Source organism: Rhipicephalus microplus, chromosome 2, assembly GCF_043290135.1.
Source record: "Rhipicephalus microplus isolate Deutch F79 chromosome 2, USDA_Rmic, whole genome shotgun sequence".
Taxonomy (NCBI): domain Eukaryota; kingdom Metazoa; phylum Arthropoda; class Arachnida; order Ixodida; family Ixodidae; genus Rhipicephalus; species Rhipicephalus microplus.
In genome coordinates this window covers 144527837-144545362 of record NC_134701.1, presented here as the reverse complement: position 1 = coordinate 144545362, position 17526 = coordinate 144527837, and the positions used below count along the sequence as shown (strand labels likewise).

Genomic DNA, 17526 nt, shown 5'->3' with positions numbered 1-17526 from the left:
CTCCCTGAGTCGCCAGGATGGATACAGTTCACCCCAGGGGGTATTGTAGTGGAGCATACGCACTAACCTGTATGCGCCTTCCAAAGAGAAGGAAAAAACCCCGTGCTCTGATTTCACGAGAACCTGGGCCGCCTTTGCCAGACTTGTCGTACAGCCATTTTTTGTTGCGACATCGTTGCGACTTCTCCGGTTCAATAAACGTCATCACAAAAGGACATTGTTTTGCAGACAGAACAACGACAGTCCTCTTACAAAGGTTTTGGGCGAATGCTGGCTTCGTCCTTCTAAATAATTATTCAAGCCAAGTAGCTCAGGATTGTCATGCTGATAATCTTCGATGGTTGACGTTTCGATGATTACGAGAAACGCTGTCTCTTTCTCAAAAGAAGCAGCCGACGCTATCAGTGATCGAGATAAGCAGTTGGCGTTCGTGTGTCGTTTTTCCGATTTATACACCATCGTTATACCAAGCTCCTGTCGTCTAAGGCTCCAGCGTTCCAATCGCCTGGAAGGATCTTTCAGACTTATTAATCACCACAACGAGTGGTGGTCACTGATAACCTTGAATGGGCGGCCGTACAAGTATGGGCGAAATTTCATGACGGCCCACACCACGGCAAGGTATTCCTTCTCAGTGATCGAGTAATTTTCTTCTGTGCATGACAGAGTTCTGCTTGCGTAAGCTTCGTCCTGGCGCCGCACAAGCACAGCTCTGAGGCACACATTGCTGGTGTCTGTATGGAGCACTGTAGGGGCTGTCTCATCAAAATGGGCAAGGACGGGGGTTGTGTGTACACGTTGCCGCTACTCATTGAAAGCAGTTTCCTGTTCGTCGCCCCAAACAAATGCAACGTCATCCCCCCTTCCCCATGAGACAAGTTAAAGGTGACGCAATCAGCGCAAAATCTGGAATAAACCACCGATAATACGCACAGAGACCCATAAAACCCCTCAATGCCTTTTTATCTGATGGTGTTGGAATCTGTGCGACGGCGACAACTTTCTCGGGATCTGGGCGAACTCCTGCGTAAATGATGACATGGCCAAGAAACTGCAGTTCCTCAAAGGAGAAATGACATTTCTTCGGCTTGAGTGTCAGGCCTGCGGCCCGTATGGCCTGCAAGACCATTTCCAATCGTTCAAGGTGTTCGTCGAGTGTTGTAGAAAACACAATTACGTCGTCAAAGTGTGCTAGGCAGGTTCTCCATTGAAGCCAAGAGAGAACGGTATCCATGAGACGCTGGAAAGTAGCGGGCGTGGAGCACAAGACAAATGGTAAAATTTTAAATTCGTACAGTCCGTCTGGCGTCATGAAAGCGTTTTTTTCACGATCCCTGGGGTCTACTTCAATTTGCCAATATCTGCTCTTTAAGTCCATGGAAGAGAAGTAACGTGCGTTTCGAAGCATGTCGATCGAATCATCTATGCGGGGAAGCGGGTACACGTCTTTTTTTGTAACCTGATTTAGCTTTCGATAGTCCACACAGAAATGCAGGCTGCCGTCCTTCTTCACTAGAACAACAGGTGATGCCCAAGGGCTTTTCGATGGTTGAATGACGTCGTCTTCAAGCATTTTGATTGATTGATTGATTTGTTGGGTTTAACGTCCCAAAACCACCATATGATTATGAGAGACGCCGTAGTGGAGGACTCCGGAAATTTTGACCACCTGGTGTTCTTTAACGTGCAACCCAAACCTGAGCACACGGGCATACGACATTTCCGCCTCCATCGGAAATGCAGCTGCCGCAGCCGGGATTTGAACCCGCGACCTGCGGGTCAGCAGCCGAGTACCTTAGCCACTAGACCACCGCGGCGGGGTTTCTTCAAGCATTTTGTTACCTCCTGTTCTATCACTTTTCGTTCTTTTGAAGCCACATAATGCGGATTTTGATGGATGGGTCTAGCCGTGTCCTCTGTGATGATTGGGTGCTTGGTCAAAGACGTTCGGTCAACTTTCCACGCAAAACGTCAACGCATAAGAGTCGTGGTGCTCGGCTAGCAGCACAAGCGGGCGTTCCCGCTGTTGCAGAGTTAAAGTAGGGCTGACGTCAAAGTTAGGTGCTAGGTCATGTGGGTCTTGTGCAGGCGTTGTTCCGATTGCTGAAAAGCAGTCACAAACATCTGCAATCTCGTCCAAATATGCCAAAGTTGTGCCTTTTGGAAGGTGCTGTCGCTCGGAAATGAAATTTGTCAACAGCAAGTTCGTTCGGCCGTCGGTGACATCGACTATTTCTCGTGCTACGGAAATCCCGTGAGGGAAAAGTAGCGAGTTTAGTTGGTCGGTGACTCCTTCACCGTCAAACGGCACGTCACATGCTACTAAAACGATGATACATGATGGAGGCAGCACGACTATATAGTGGTTTTTGAGACAAATAGATTTGTGCTCTGGTGATGTAAGATCGGTAAGACGAGCACTCTCGTAAAATGAAACCACGTGGTCCGGGATGTTGATTATTGCGCCATGATCCTTGAGAAAGTCCATTCCTATAATTAAATCTTTGCAGAACTCTGGAAGAACGATGAAATTCATGACGAAAGAAGAACTTCCTATGCCGATTCTTGCTGTGCATCTTTCAGTAGGGAGCAGCAATTGACCACGCGCTGTTTTTATATGTGGTCCTGTCCATGGCGTTTTTACTTTTCTAAGATCATCAGCTAGCTTCTGACTTATTATGGGAAAATGAGCACCAGTATCGACGAATGCCGTCACTTGCTCTCCATTAATGTTTACATTGAGGTCGGCGCTCACCATTTCATAATATTCATAATTCATAATTCATAATTTTTAATATTCGTCAGCGTCAAGTCTTTCTGTAGCAGCAAAACTGGGGACTTTTTATCGTCTTGTGGTCGGGCTGCGACCTTACCCCAAGAGGTCGACGCCTTTAGTTTCCCGGTAAGGGCTGGGTGACCTTGTTCCCCGAAGGTCAGCAAAAGTACGTTGATTCGGTGACAATGTCTGAGCAGGGGATGGAGAGCGTGACCTGTGGGTGAAATCGGGCTGGAGATAAGGAAGCGACTTGTGATTGGGAGACCACGTTGTTGAAGGTCCTCAAAAACCAGGGTCGTCATGGCGAACAATGTAGTCGTCGTTGGCACGGCGACCGTCGTACCCTGGCCGATACGGGCGAAGCGATGGGTCGCAGTACCAACAATAGCGAGCTATATGTCCGGCACCACCACAGTTAAACAGAGAGGGCGCCGATCGACAGTGCACCAAGCGTCCGTTCTGCAAAATTGTGGGCGTCCTATGTCCTCTTGTGGTGGTGAGTAAGGCATGGCAAGTGGTGGCTGGTGGCATGGAGACACTGGAAACATGGGCCGACGTCTGAAAGCCTGCTGCAATGGTTGCGATTGAGGTGCGGCTGTAGGCGGCTGGTAGTATGACGTAATAGGCGGGACGGGTGGTGGACGGCGGACAGCGTCGGCGTAACTCAGTTGACGCTGCTCGCGACCGAAATCAGCTGCTGAAAAAGCGTGCCTAAGTTCGTCACGGACGACTGCGGCAACGGCGCTCACTGGTGTATCCACTGGAGGAGTCCAAAACTTCTGAATTTCTTCTCGGACAATATCTCTGACCAGGTCACGTAGGCAGCCCTGATATTCCAGAGTCACTGAAGCGGCGTTTATTTGGGTCGTAGTAGACGAGCAATCATACTGCCTCGATCTTTGGTGCAGAGCACGCTCAATGGCAGTGTCTTCTCCTATAAAATCCGTCACGGTAGTGTGGGCATTGCGCACAAGTCCAGCGAACAGTTCTTCTTTGCCGCCGCGCATAAGGTAGCGCAACTTTTTTCCTCGGACATATTGGGACCAGCCCCACGACATAGGCACGTCACGTCTTCAGCAAACATTGCCACAGTTTTGTTAGGTCTTTGAAGCCTTAAATCAAGCCACTGCTGAGCGCGCTCTCGACGGTCGGCGCTAGCAAAGGTGTCAATCAGCTGCTCACGAAACTCATCCCATGTGGATATACGGCCTTCTCGATTCTCAAGCCACATGTAAGCGCTGTCGTAGCGGTGAAGTACGTGCGGGCGAGCTTCTGTTGAGCATTCCCCTGGTTGATGCCGGCAACGTGTTCGTGTTGTTCAAGCCAATCTTCAGCATCTTCATGTGGGGCACCACTGAAGCAATCAGGCACAAGTGACTGAGGAAGTGTTACATGGGCTGGATTGGAAACGGGGCTGCCTTGTATCCCTTTGACCAACTGTTGCTGGCTGGCGGAGGCCATTGGCAGAGGTACGCAATGCCTGGCAGAATGTTTGTCGAAGGAGGTCAGCTCAAGAGAGAGGTATAGAAACCGCCGACTGAAGCGGTGCACTGGTGTCGTAACAGGTGGCTGCCTGTCCGGACTTGATGAACGACTCGCAGATGGGGTGTTGAGCATCAGCAAGCTTGCAACCCAGCACCTCCACCAGTGTCACGGTTAAACGTAAGCAGTTCACCGAGACGTTGAGTCCGAGAACCGACGGCGTGTGTTTTTATGCAGGAGCGAAAAGCAAGAGAGCTAAACAGAAGCACGTCGTCTTCTTCAGTGTTCCTTTTCACGAGGCTGTTGGCGCCCACATCGTCTTTGTTCTCAGTTTCGGGCGTGGCAATATAAAAAAAGGAAAGCCAAGTGACAGAAAAAATAGTAAGAAAAGCTGAGAGCCCGTCGAATAAGTACGAGAGCCGGGCACCACACATCACGAGCTTCACGGCGTCAGCAGGTCGCGGAAGGCGAAATAGTTGGTGAGAGGTGCAATGGCCTCAGAGGTCGCGGGCAGCAAAACCATACAGCTTGAAATGCTCCGAGCAAAATATCGCTCTGGTCGCCAAGGTCGGCTGCAGTCAGCAACAGCTGACTGCAGTCGACCTTAGTATTCAGAGCCCCCCTTTCCCCCCTCCTTGACTTGAACGTGACTTTCCCCCACCTCAATGTAGTTTGTGTTGATAAAATGCTGACAATAGGGCCACCAGGTACGATGAGAGGTGCAGTGCTTCTCTGATTATTCTCTCGGCGTTCATTCTCTCTCCTCCCTGCACCCTATATTCTGGTCCGCTCGCGCTTCTTTCTCGACCATTCGCTGGGTGGGCACCTCTCAAGAACATCCAAAATTGTGTGGTTGGAACGCCGGAGTGAAACGCAAAAAAAAAAACATTATTCAACTAACGCTTGCTTTTCACGTGCGAAACGCCGTTATGGACGCTACGCAATTTGCTCACTCACTATTTTTTCGGGGAGGCGGGGGGTTGGCATCTTTTTGCTTCTTCGATGACTGCCTTTTCGGAATCCTTGGTGGCTTTCCCAGTCTGCCGCGCGTTGTGCGTGCGTTGCGGGAGGTGGACCAAACGACCCCTATTTTATTTTTTCTTCTTCGTTTCTCTTTCATTTTTTTTCTATAAATGTGAAGCATTTTTATTGATTGATTGATATGTGGGGTTTCACGTCCCAAAACCACCTTATGATCATGAGAGACGCTGTAGTGGAGGCCTCTGGAAATTTCGACCGCCTGGGGTTCTTTAACATGAACGCGAATCAGAGCAGACTGCCTTACAACATTTCCGCCTCCATTGGGAATGCAGCCGCCACAGCTGGGATTTGATTCCGTGACCTGCGGGTCAGCAGCTGAGTACCTAAGCCATTAGACCACCGTGGCGGGACGCAAAGCAATTTTTTGCGAGCTTCGGCGTCTTTGAGCATATCTATCTATCTATCTATCTATCTATCTATCTATCTATCTATCTATCTATCTATCTATCTATCTATCTATCTATCTATCTATCTATCTATCTATCTATCTATCCATCTATCTATCTATCTATCTATCTATCTATCTATCTATCTATCTATCTAGGCGCTTACGACTTTTAGCTCTCCTGGCCATTTCGATAATGGTATGGTTACCAAATTTGGCATATACTAACATGACTGTTGAAGAACATATTTGACTAGTCATGACATGAAAATTATGAGATGTATGTCATGAATGTCATCATTTACATTTGATTGTCTTACAGCTCTTGCGGTGGTTTTGTTCACATAGCATGTTGCAAGACTGGAATGGTATGACATGATTGCATGGTGAACACAAGCGACAGACCCTAACATGAAAATCATGACATGCGTGCCACGCAACAACATGACTACATGCCACGCTCATGATGAACTTGCGGCCGTTTTGCCAGCGTCATATATACCAAATTTGGTATTACGGTACCTGAATGAATGGCAAAGGTGTGTGACTGGTGCAAGCATGATAATTATGAGATGCGTGTCATGTAACAACATGCCTACTTGCCATGCTCATACTGTATTGGAGGCCGTTTCGCTAGATTCACTTATACCAAATTTGGTATTACGGGACGTGAATAGATGGCGAAGGAATGATACTGGTGAAAACACGATAAACATAATATGCACGTAATGAGACAGTGTGACTACCTGCGACGCTCAAGATGCACTTACGGCTGTTTCGGTAGCTTCACATGTACCAATTTTGGTATTACATCACGCGAACGAACGACTTAAGTTAATGACACATCCAAACATGGTAATCACGACATGCGCGTCATGTAACAACATGACTACATGTAACACTGATGATGCACTCGCAGCCGATTCGCTAGCTTAATATATGCCTAAATTGGTATTACGTGACGTTAATGGATGACTAAGTTTGTGAGTAGTTGAAACATGATAATCGTGAGATGCGTGTCATGTGAGAACTTGACTACATGCCTCTGTGAAGGCGCCAATACATTCCGACGTGACACGGTGCGCGTGCTCGTCAGCCTTCATTTTGTTTCGTCACGCCAGCGTTGCCACGCCAGGCACCGGTCTTGCCTTGTACTCGCAGGTGCGTGCCACGCTGCGTTGCTTTAACGCATGCACGTTTCAACATGTTCGGCGTCCTTCCATCATGAAAAGAGGGACGGGTAACGACGAAATACAGCAAGTCGCATTTCGCGCCGGTTGCCGTTGGGCCACGCCGACGGACGCTGGTCACGCCGGTCTCACCTGGCACGACCAGACTAGAGTTCTCGCGTTTTGCTAACTTAGCTGCACTGTGCCTAGCGTTCGTGCGCGTAACACTGCATTGGAATCTATTAGGCCCTCCAATATGCGCTCGTGGCGGTTTTGCTAGTTCCACATATACTAAATTTGTTTTTACGTGAAGTCAACGAATGACTAAATATATTACTGGTGCAAACATCAAAATCCTGACACACATGTTTTGTAAGAACACGACAACTTACCACGCTTATAGCGTAGTCACGGGTGTTTCGCTAGCTCCACATATACTAAATTTAGTATCACTTGAGATGAATAGATGACGAAGGCAAACGACACTTCTAAACATAATAATCATGACCCGGAAGTCATGTACAGCATCATTTAGCTCCACCTCGTAACACTGTGCTGATTTTAAAGTTACATACCAACCTTTCTCAATCGTGCTTCGCAGATCATCGATTCTCACTGTGTGGCGGATCTGCCATTTTTTTTATTTCTGCGGTGTCAGCAACTCATCAATGTTTGCGGAGCGTAGAATGCAGCCGTTATTGTTGCCATTTCGTGCACGTACTTACGTCAGTTTGACATGCCCGGTGTGTTGCTTCGCTGTGATGTCTCTAATTCTTGAGGTTTCACTGCTAACAGCGGCAGTAAATGTGTTACAGTACCGCGCAGTTTTCAAAAAATAAAGGAGCTCCAGTTCGCATTTGCTCCTTTTAACGGTTGAGCACATTAAAGCGATCACTTCATGTCACTATGCTAGAAAGGCAACTCTGGCAATTCTCGCACGCTCGATTCCTTGAGCCATACATTTATTTTAACATTGTTCATGTGCCACTAAAATGCAGAAACTCTTACCTTTGACGTGAATTGAAACGATCTCAGCGAGTTGGACTTTCCCCTTTCTGTTTCAGCACCATGATTTCCAAGAAAAGTTAGGCCAATTGACTGAACCCATACAAGTGTTATCGGCGCTTCTGCATTTCAGAATACACAATTTCGACGAGTAACATTTAAAATCCAGCGCACCCGTGGCATCCTTTAACCTATATGAAGCATTTTGTTGTGTACGGAGTCTACGCAAGAACCAACACACATCGATGCGACGTGGTTTCAGCACTTCCAACAAACGTACGCCTGGCCTCACCGACAGCTGCCGGTAGCACTCACAGCAAGCAGTCATTTAGCTCTTACGCAAGAACGCATAATTGTGAATTCATATACCTACTGAACCAAAATAATGGCATAATGGTTCCAGCGCAGTGCATTCGTTTTTGCCAGGCCATTATGTAGTTGTTGCCAACGATAGAGCTACAGTAGTGCGATGGCGCCACTGTGCTGTACGTTGCGGGAAAAAAACATCACAATATTGAATCAAATTAACAGGCGTATCTATCGAGTGAGCCCAGAGTTGTCATAAAGCCTCAACAGATGTCGCCCTTTAGAAGGAGCGAGAAACGAATAATAAAGGAAGGAATGAAGGAACGAAGGAAAAGGGAAGGAAGGAATGAAGGAAGGAAAGAAGGAAGGAAGGAAGGAAGGAAGGAAGGAAGGAAGGAAGGAAGGAAGGAAGGAAGGAAGGAAGGAAAAGCCTGGAGAAAGCCCTGCCGCAAAAGGTTGTCAACGAGTGACCACCACAGCGTGCCCTTGAACTCGGATCGAGCGGTTCCCTTGGGACTCTTTCGGACGGTGGTTTGGCTGAGCCTTGGGTGAATTTCACGTGTTGAAACCAGCTGACGTTGCATATTACTTGTTTAGGCAATCGAATAAGTGGTAATGTCTAATTTGTCTCCTAGCCAAGGGCACAGCTCTTGGTTAGCCTCCTTTTTTAATGATGACTTGCCATTGGAATATTTTTACCGCGGTGGTGTTGGCAACATCACTGATGTGCTGGTGCCCTCGAGTGGTGAATTTATAAGGCTCAACTACCCAAAGGCGATCCAGTTGAAGCTGCAGGCCATGACGCCACACTTCCAGCTGATAAGTAATGTTTGTCAGTTCGGAAGAGATGTTCGGTATTCAGATCGTCAGATCCTTCATGCGTTTCTGACATCCTAAAGTGCAAGACATTTTCTTCGGTCCCGGTGAGTGCATTTATGGCACCTCATTTAGCGTGCTACTAGGAAATTGTTCAAAGAGCCGACTCTAGACTAACGCCCTCTGAGACTCTGGGAAAGCTGTCTGATGCTGCGGTCATAGCTGCGTACTGGTGCAATCACTTATTTAACGGCGAGAAAGTCCCCACTGAGTCAGCTAGTGCTTTTTTTGCCGGCACTTCCTGTCCATCAGAGTTGAAAATATGGCCACTCTTTTTCAGAGTCAAACGCCTCTCTTCTCGTCCTCTCCAGTGTATGCGGCTGTATATCAAATTCACGTTGCCGGATCAGTGGCGAGGCCCATCCATCGAAGAAGTGCACTGCCGAAACAGAAAAGCGCTGCTTCTGTGCAGAAAATTATGTGGCCGATTGCTCGAACTACACCACAACATCCAATAAAACCCAACTGCTAGAAATCACGAACAGACGTCGTTTCTCACGGCGAGAAGCGATACCAGTTGTGAAAGATAGGGCCTTTGGAAATGCCTGAGTCACTTCGAGGCAATAACAACTAAGTGAGACGAAGATTTTGAGTTTTATTGAAGCAGCAGTAGAAAACACAATGTCGAAAGCGCTGGAACACATAATTACGAGCGACAGTGAGTGCATCTTTGAAGTGCGACGCTCACAAACGACACAGCTGGTTTCCACAGTAGCAGTACGTGTAGCCAAGTGGAAACCTTGTGCAGTGGAAGAAGTTTTGTATTTAGCCCCACAGCGTCAACCCTGAGACCTGAGACGAGGAAACCCAGATTTTCTCTGAACCTTATACGTCAACTCACGCGGAGAATCAGAATGAAATGGACGTATGTCAAGGTTTCAGGCATCATAAGCACACTAGATCTCCTGTAAATCTTCTTGTCCAAGCTCAAAACATAAAAAGAGCAACGATAATGCCAGTGCACTTATTAACGATAGTCTTTTAGAAGCCGCCGCTGGTGAGTGATTCGTTCATCAACAGGCTTTATGGCTCTGCTTAGTACTTCCGAAGTATATTGCAAATGCAGTGTTTTACCTTTATGCACGAATACCAACCATATTAATTCGCTTCAATATTCTTAGTGTGCAGAATTTTTTACTATTCTATGTAGCAACCTTTAGCCCTGATCAAATTACTTTTATTCCAATCCTGACCTATTTTTTTCGTGAATCGGCCCAGAATACACAAACCACAAATCTTATTTTATCGATCGTTACTTGAGCCTCTAAATGTACAAGTTCGTGATCTGTTTCCTTTAACTGTACGACAAATTCTCCAGAAATCGTTTATCATGATATATTCTCAACTCATGCTAAGCCATTACCTACAGGCATTTAAATGGTTTAGTACAGGAACATTTAGGTACTCTGCCAACAAATGTCATTATTGCAATGAACGCATCACAATCAGATGAAAAATCAGGGGTTAGAATATATTGTCCAGTATATGATTAGTCATTTTCACTTTGCTTACGAGATTTTCTTGTATTTCTGGCTGAGTTTATGGCAATAATGTTAGCTTCGTGAAAGGTAAACACTTCGATTTTAGTTGTAGCAATCATAACTGATTCACTATGAGCGTGGTCTTCTCTGTCCACGTCCGGTTGCTCACCCATACTGAAACTTTTTAATTATTGGCTCCTTGTCATCTGCGAAGTATTCATTTATTCTGGGCACCAGGGCACACAGGTTTGTTGGTAAACGAAATAACTGATTCTCTTGCAAAGGCATCGCTTTCGACACCCATAATTCCAATTTTCCTTCCTACAGTACACATTATGGTGGCGCAATTTCGCCCACTTAAAATCAGGCAAACTTTATCAGACCCTGCACTGACGGCTTCTCCGGAGTACAATCACTTGTTATTTTTCTAGTACAGTGAACTGGCTAATTGGAGGATGATGGAAGTTGTCATCACAAAATTTTGTTGCTGCGTTACCTCTCTCAATTTTTACTTGCATAGATCTAGTTTATTGAATTCCCCTAAGTGCGTTTACTATAGTCAAGAGGAAACAATTAGTCTTTTTATTTTATTGTCGCCATTTTCATTTATACAGGCAACGAATACTAGCACTACCTCTTCAAAAACTGGGCTTGCAAGTATCAGAGCGTGCTCTTCTTTTATTTAAAGCCTTTACACTGGGTTTCAGCCACAAAGATGTTTTATTCGCCATTCAGGAATACATCACTGCGAATAAATGAATTTCTTGCTAAATTCTGGTCTCACTTTTTTCCTTTCCTTTATTTTTTCTTCGAATTCACAATTGGCACTTCAATTCATAATGAAACATAAGAAGTTTTTTAGGAATTAAGCGATGCAGAAAGTATCGGGCAAATTAGCCTTACATACGGCAAATACCCTCTTTTGGGTACGAGCCATGTGCACAGGAAAACAACAACAACGGTGGCACACACCCACGCTAAGGTATTGGCCAAAAACCGGGTAGTTCTAACAAAATACCTTTAGTGTGTTAGCTCACGTTTTTCGAACTGATGAGAAAAATCAATGGCAGAAATTACTGTTCTGATGTGAATCAAAACGGTAATTCACCACGGTGAAATGATGAGGGTTCCAAGTACTACAGGCGTAGAAAGACAGACAGGAAAAAACAGGCATTCCGTCAGAGCCCTTAAAACTGGAAGGGCTACCAGTTTTATGCTGGAGTCTTTGAAAGAACAGTTTCGCAAGCAAAAGAAAATTACGAGGTTTGCACGATCTATCCAAATGAAACAATAAGCGTGCACTCTATAGATGTCTTCGTAAAATGTAAAATGATACCACGACCTATAAGCACACAGTCTTTTATTTTGTCTCCGGAGGAAATCAAATATTTGTTATATAACACTGGTAGGGGGTTTGGGCAGCGCTTTTCTTAATTTCACTGTTACCCTCACTTGCAAAGCATGCCCCAAGTGACAACAACTTCACTGTAATTTCTAGTTCTGAATGAACAGAGGTAGTGGGTAACTTTCCATCTGTGGCTCCGGGCCCTAACAGTATCACGTCGGCTACGCTAAAATTGTTAGAAAAACAGTCTCAAGAGATCCCATTACATGTTATCAAATAATTATTAAGATTAGAATGGCTTTATTCAGCTTGGAAAATAGCTAAGGTGATACTACTGCTCAAAAATCTAGATAAAGGGTATGAACTGGACAATAGGCCTATTACGTTAACCTTAGATTTTGTAAAATTGATTGAACGAGTGGTAAATATTTGTATAATGAAGTTCATTAACGAGGAAATTACTCTAAACTTGTCTCAAATTGGCTTCAAATCAAGGGGCTCGATATTGTAGGCACATATAGATATTGAGAGTCACATTAAGTCACCTCGGTGTGAAAGAAAGTATGCCGCGCTTGTTGCATTGTACATAGCAAAATCATACAGCACTGAGCATGTAGTTTTAGTTATTCAGTTGCACAACGTGAAGTTCCCAAAGTACATTACAGCCTAGATTGAGAAATTTTCGCTAAACTTGACATTGTATTGCTCCCAAAGAAGCATTTCTTCGTCTACGTACAAGAAAACAAGAGGCCTTCCACAAGAGGCAGTCCTTTCTCCCGTTTTTTATATACTAATGAGTTTTTTACCTCGACATTAGGGTGTACAAACATATGTTTATGCGGATGACATCGCCTTTTCTGCCGTGGCCGACAATATTCACAATCTCTATCAGGTGCTACAGTCATAATTATCAGCTCTAGAAGGATGGCTTGATGAAACACACCTGCATCTGAATGTGCGAAAATGCTCCATACTGCCATTTTTTAGAGCCCATTCCGTATTTCGCTTCGTTATCATCTAGAGCAATAAAATACCCTGTTGTGCTATACGATCACTCCATATTTTGGAAGGCACACATCAAATACATTTCATTAAATGGTGCTCAGGCGGTCAGTTTGTTCCGCAAGATTGATCATAGCCGATTTGGCACGTAAAAGCGAACGCTTTTATCAATACACTGTCTGTAAGTTCGGCTGGTTCTTGAATTTTGATGGATAATATACGCTGGTCCTCTTTCTATAAGCTTCGATTGTTGTAATTGTTGAGAGGCAAGTCTTTATCTGTGTTTAGGTCTTCCTAAATTTGTATCAATTAAGATCTTGTACATGAAAGGTAGACTCCCATTCTTTGATTCGTTTTTTAAATTGTTGGCAGTACAATCAATTTCAAAGCTTCATGAATCCTCAGTAAGGCGTTTCAAAACAGTTTTTATCGAAAGCGCGAGTGCGTTCTTGTAGTACATCGGCCGATATTTCAAACACCTGAAGTTCTCCATATACAGCACTTTCTTGACCATTTGAATGTCAATTTTATTGCCGTATTTCCGATCAGTGATAGCAAAAACTCCATCAAAAATAGAGCTTGACTAAAATTCTCCAAAACAAGCAACACTACTGTCAGACCGCATTTTAAATTCAATTATGAGTGTATATCTGGTTTCCAGGTTTTGTACCCATTATTGTAGCAGAGTTTTTTGCGATAATTTTGGTTTTCCGCGAACTCATGTCATAAACTAGTTCGGCCCAAATTTTAGCTGAGCCGCTGCCGGCGGGTTCTTCTCTCACTGCAAATCAGAATTTTCCCGTGCTGAGTACTTTTAAACCAGTAGTTTCACCGTATATACAGTTGGTTGAAAAGGTTTGCGTACCAGGGCATAAGGTACTCTTCTTCAATGAATTGGTGGATGCATTAGCTAAGTCATCGTTAAATGCCCCAGTTATTCACATATAACCAGCATCTAAGTTTGTTACGGGGGCTACATTTAGGAAGAAAATATTGTTAGAAGAAATTTTTTTGTCGTCCTTATGAACACATAGAAATTTCAACACATAAATAATCGTTGCAACGGTAAAATATGTGACACGCGGGCAGTTCAAGTTGCCATATTAAGGCTTAGGTGTTAAATTTGGCTTAGGTGTCAAATTTTTTATGAGAATATTTATTTGCACAGAGCTGGTCTGGATGCTTCTCCTAATACTTGGTTTTTGTGGAGCCCCTGAGACAACTGACCATAATCTGATAAATTTTAAAAGATGTGCTGAATTGCGCAAAATCACATCAGGTGCCATCTTCCGTCTCGTAAGATTGAAGATAAACACTCCAAATTTACTTTATTTGTGGGCTTTGTCCCTAGGATTCAGTGACGGGAAAGTTGGCGATGCGTTGTAGGAGTTTATTAAAGCTTTAAAGAGATTCAGACTGTAGAACGTAATATTACTCCTAAATTACTTTTTTCAAAGTTATTTATTCAATCATTAATTGTTGTTGCTCAAGCTACCTGCTTCAGTTTCTATATTCATCATTTCTAATTTTTCATTTCTCATATTGAACTTGACAGCAACTGCCGTTAAACTGTACCTGCTCCTCAGTCCACTTCGTTTTTTTTTTGCCGTTGTGAACTGCAGATAAAACATAGCGCTTTGTCCATTATCGCAGTGGCAATAATTACAGGCAGCAGTTGTTTGTGATTAATCAATGTGCAAATTTTAGTATCAGGTTCGGGTCCATCCCATCTATCTCAAGTACGCGATATAAAAAACCAAAGTTGAAAGGGCAGTTCCTAACTTGACTAATTATTTAACAACCAACTTTCCAAATGGTGCCATGGCGCAGTGGTTATAGTGGGTTCAATTGAAAATCCGAGGCTCTCGTGTTCGAATCCCCAAGATCGCAATACTTTTTTCTGCACGAGTGCTTTATACATCGCTTTCTATATATACACTTTTTATATTTTTATTTGTTTTAGCGGCCCCTCGTCACGCTGGTTCTGACGCCATTTTGCGCTCCCACATTGCTGGCACTCCAGCATCCACCATACGCCACCATACATCCTATGCCACCTTTATTTCTAGCCCCGTAATCCATCAAAATGGTAGATGGTGGGATTCAACATTCCCATGGCAGACATTTTTTTCAGTAGCGATGTGATTGCAGACTTAGTATTGTATTCAATATGTTCCAGGCATAATAATGTAGCAATTATGGAAACTTACAGATAATTGTAGGAGTTCGCGAAATGTGGAGAACAGTTATTAAGATAGTGAAAATTCGAGGTATTGGAAGTAAAAATTATGGGCATCGCTTCGCATTTTGTAATGTCTAATTCCAGTGGCAATTTGAAATACCAGTTACATTGAACGTATATGACAGACTGAAATACTTTAAAGTCATTACCATGAATAACTTTTGAGGTTACAACAGAGTCGTTGGCAAGTACATCAGTGTTTGATGATACAACTCACGAGAAATGATATCTGTAAAAAATTAATGGGCGCCTCCGGGGTGGTCTAGGGGCTAAGGTGTTAGGCTGCTTGTTTTGATATGTGGGGTTTTACGCCCGAGAACCACCATAACATCATCAGAGACGCCGCAGTGGAGGGCTCCAGAAATTTTGACCACCTGGAGTTGTTTAACCTGCACTTACATCTGAGCACACGGGCCTACAACATTTCCGCCTTCATCAGAACTGCAGCCGCCACTACCGGGATTAGATCCCACGGCCTATGGGTCAGCCGCCGAGTACCTTAGTCACTAGACCACCGCGGTGGGGCGGTGTTCGAATGTTTACCCGCAGGTCGCGGTATAAAATCTAGGTGGCAGCGGCTGCATTTGCGATGGAGGCAAAAACGCTGTAGGCCCGTGTGTTCATATTCAGGCGCACGTTTATTAACTCCTGGTGTTCGAAATACTCGGAGCCTTCTACCAAGGCGTCTCTCATGATCTTATGGTGGCTGATGGTGGTTTTGGGATGTTCAACTCCACATATGATAACTGACAAACGGTTACATCTCACTTTGCTACTGCGCTAAAGCTGCTGCTTGGGCGAGTTGGTTTATGATTATTTAGACAGATCTATGAGCGCAAAAAAAAAGACGGAACATTTAGAGAAGAAACACACACACTGCACATGACACTATTCGAATGGCGCAAGCTGACAGCTATCTGTGGATAAAATCAAAGCTTAAGGCCACTATGATGACTGCCTGCGCTAGTCGACGCCTGTGAGCTGGCTATAAAAAGCTGGCAGCTATATGTATCGTTAAGGTTCGTACCTTTTACTCAAAGTCCGCTGATGCGTTGAATAAAGCAGTGAGCATCTGCTATTCATTTCATCTCTCTTTCATCCTGGTCAAGCCAATACCTAAACAAGATAGGTGACAATAAAAACATTGCAGTACTCAGAAACAAACTACGAGAAAATGATTGTGGCCGTTTGCAGTAACCTATTAGGAACTTTTCGTGCGAAACATTTGAAATGTACTTTGAAATTACCGTGAATATTTACTTCATGCATCTTCTCAAGAATCAATTATGACAAACTGTATTAGAAACTTCGAAGAACTCTTGCGAAATGCAGTCACAAGAAAAAATAACAAAAATCTGTTGTAAGTGTCAAGAAAACAATATTCAGTGCGTTTCACGGCACTATGTTTTCAAGGTGTCATGTCGTTAGAAGTGAACAAATAATTGGATTCTAAAGTATTGTCTCAGTATACATTATGGGTTCACACAACTTGCAACAAACCAAGCAGTTTACGTTGCCTTAACAGTCGTAAGAAATGCTATTGTCACTTCACTATTTTATAAGAACATTTTCAGTTGTTAATGGTGGTCTCAAATTGTCTTCAGTGCATGAAGAAAACTAACTGTGTTTTGCTTAAGTCGCCCATCAAAGCGTATGCCTATATTTTTTGCGGCTTCATCCAAAATACTGAAAGTTTCTCAAATATTTGGGTTTATTTAAGCACAGACGTGATTGTTATATTTTTGTAACTTTTTTTTTCACTGGGAATGAAAACTTTTACCAAATTGAGTTGTCAGTAAGATGGTCACGTTTCTGCTCACCAGGCATTCCGCAATCGTAAGAAGCAACCTAGGTAATCATTGTTTTTGTCTGAATAAACAGTAAATGAATGAATTAAAAGTTGATAGAAGAGGGTGCGGTATTATGACACTCTTCATACCGTAGTGACAAGAAATAATCAGAAATAGCGCTCAATTCACTCTTTGTAGAACACATTATAATATTATTTGCTTCCTTCGACACGTGAGCTAAAGGACAAGGAGGCATACACTATCATTTTTAAGTTGCCAATATGAGTCAAATATTTAAAATTTGAAATTATAGAATACACGCGAAAAATTTGTCTTCTTAAGTTGAAAAAGAAACACCATGGTGTAACCATTGTCTATTGCATAGTTCAATAGTCAAAGATCACTTTCCCTTATTTCGCGATACATTTATGCGCATACGAGATATGCTAGTACATAGATTATAGAAATATCGTCTCCACTGATGTCATAATAATGCTGGCACTATAAAGTTTCCGCTTACTTATCTCGTGGAATATTGAAATATTTCGCAATGTGTTTATAGGGTGCATTTCCCACTGCACATCCTGCTCTTAAAGTAAGCTTATCAAAAGCTTTTAATGAATTCT

At 43.8% G+C, this 17526-nt stretch overlaps 1 long non-coding RNA gene across 1 annotated transcript in view; it reads right to left on the bottom strand.

Annotated features, from left to right (window-relative positions):
* LOC142786415 (uncharacterized) overlaps positions 1 to 16224 on the bottom strand; it is a 160171-nt gene extending 143947 nt beyond the window's left edge. Inside the window, exon 1 of the long non-coding RNA XR_012889041.1 lies at positions 16138 to 16224. This is a non-coding gene — a long non-coding RNA (uncharacterized LOC142786415). The remainder of the gene's footprint in view (positions 1 to 16137) is intronic.
* Positions 16225 to 17526: the final 1302 nt, after the last annotated feature.